This window comes from Schistocerca gregaria, unplaced genomic scaffold (genome assembly GCF_023897955.1).
Source record: "Schistocerca gregaria isolate iqSchGreg1 unplaced genomic scaffold, iqSchGreg1.2 ptg001213l, whole genome shotgun sequence".
NCBI classification, from domain to species: Eukaryota; Metazoa; Arthropoda; class Insecta; order Orthoptera; family Acrididae; genus Schistocerca; species Schistocerca gregaria.
This window is the reverse complement of record NW_026062535.1, coordinates 27,501-30,000: the sequence shown is the minus strand read 5'-3', so window position 1 is coordinate 30,000 and position 2,500 is coordinate 27,501.

The window sequence follows — 2,500 nt, the reverse complement described above, 5'->3', positions numbered from 1 at the left end:
CGCGCCAACACGTCCGCAGAGCTGCGATACAAACCACCTGCGAGAACCGCTGGGGGCGACCGAGCAGCAGACGGCGTCGCGACGCCGAGTGCCGGGCGGCGGCGCATCCTCAACGCACACAGTCCGCAATCGGACCAGCACACTGCAGATGTCCACCGCGCTTCGCACCGGGCTCGGCAGAACCCACTTTGGCCGCCTGGCGCCGCGCGCAGGGTGCGCCGGCGCATAGCTGGGACGCCAGCCGGGCCCGTCGGCCGGCGCTCCTGCCACTGGGCGCCCCCCACCAGCCGGCTGTAGTGCGTGCGCTCACGCAGCGCGCGGCCAGCACGCCGGGCGGCCCCCCCTCACCGGCCGGGGACTGTCCCGCCAAGCCACAGCCTCGTATCGCTTCATACCCACATGGCCAACTCAGGTTCGGGGGCATGGCGGGTACCGCCGAAACAACCGGTTCATAGATGTACCGATCGTCGCTATCACCGATGCACCTGCAGCGCGAACAACCGCTCAACAACTGATTTCCAGTTCATTTGCGGATCTTTGGCAGCAAACGTATACGTCAATCTACATTTGCGAAATCTACGATTCTGGCATGCCTGCATGTTATGTGTCACGACACGCTACATCAGCCCACATACACACTGCGGCATGTACACGAGAGAACACGTGGAAGATGGTCCGCGCACGTGTGCAATGTCCCTTGCGCGGTCGACTGTCAACCGGCCTCTGTAGCATGTCGCAGATGTGGAACGCGGTCCACCGTGCTATCATGTTGTGTGGGGCAATACGATTAAATAGGAAAACCCTCGTCGCTACATCAACAGACGGCTCACGCTGATTCCCGGCAGAGGGAGGAGGGGGGGGGGGGGGGCCAACATGCAATACTTTCGTCCGTACCTACCTACCACATGTCTGTACGGCGTACAACAGTGCAATCTCGCTGTAATGGGGAGACGAGACAAGTAGCATCGTGCACAACATATGGCCCTTATGATTCGCCATTGTAGGGCGCAGCCGGTGTACGGTCAAGCATGTGCCACATTATGTCACTCAGTACGTAACGACGGATGATCAGTGTGGGTTACGCGTACATCAGCGGACAGTCCACACAGGCCGTACCACAACGTACACTGACTGCATCGACAACCGAATGCAACTGAACAGCTGCAAGGCTCATTTCACAAACAAACGCCTGACCGACCAGCTTGGAAGGGCAGGAGGGGAGGGCGATATTCGTTCTGTAGCGGTACACCCTTCCAGTGGTTAGCGGGACTGTGTAGAAAGTACGCAACACTCGAAAGACCTTTATGTGAGGGTACGCACCATGGCATCAAGAAATACACATGACACCAGAGGATCCAAGCAGTGAACTATGTTCAGAGGGTTGCTGTTAGGCAAAGCTACATTCCTGTGACGTTACATGTGACAGTTAAGGTGCAGTGTAAGTTAGGTTAAGGTGCAGCGTAAGTTAGGTTAAGGTGCAGTGTAAGTTAGGTTAAGGTGCAGCGTAAGTTAGGTTAAGGTGCAGCGTAAGTTAGGTTAAGGTGCAGCGTAAGTTAGGTTAAGGTGCAGCGTAAGTTAGGTTAAGGTGCAGCGTAACTTGGGTTAAGGTGCAGCGTAACTTGGGTTAAGGTGCAGCGTAACTTGGGTTAAGGTGCAGCGTAACTTGGGTTAAGGTGCAGCGTAACTTGGGTTAAGGTGCAGCGTAACTTGGGTTAAGGTGCAGCGTAACTTGGGTTAAGGTGCAGCGTAACTTGGGTTAAGGTGCAGCGTAACTTGGGTTAAGGTGCAGCGTAACTTGGGTTAAGGTGCAGCGTAACTTGGGTTAAGGTGCAGCGTAACTTGGGTTAAGGTGCAGCGTAACTTGGGTTAAGGTGCAGCGTAACTTGGGTTAAGGTGCAGCGTAACTTGGGTTAAGGTGCAGCGTAACTTGGGTTAAGGTGCAGCGTAACTTGGGTTAAGGTGCAGCGTAACTTGGGTTAAGGTGCAGCGTAACTTGGGTTAAGGTGCAGCGTAACTTGGGTTAAGGTGCAGCGTAACTTGGGTTAAGGTGCAGCGTAACTTGGGTTAAGGTGCAGCGTAACTTGGGTTAAGGTGCAGCGTAACTTGGGTTAAGGTGCAGCGTAACTTGGGTTAAGGTGCAGCGTAACTTGGGTTAAGGTGCAGCGTAACTTGGGTTAAGGTGCAGCGTAACTTGGGTTAAGGTGCAGCGTAACTTGGGTTAAGGTGCAGCGTAACTTGGGTTAAGGTGCAGCGTAACTTGGGTTAAGGTGCAGCGTAACTTGGGTTAAGGTGCAGCGTAACTTGGGTTAAGGTGCAGCGTAACTTGGGTTAAGGTGCAGCGTAACTTGGGTTAAGGTGCAGCGTAACTTGGGTTAAGGTGCAGCGTAACTTGGGTTAAGGTGCAGCGTAACTTAGGTTAAGGTGCAGCGTAACTTAGGTTAAGGTGCCAACGTGGGTTAGGTTAAGGGGCCAACGTGGGTTAGGTTAAGGGCCAACGTGG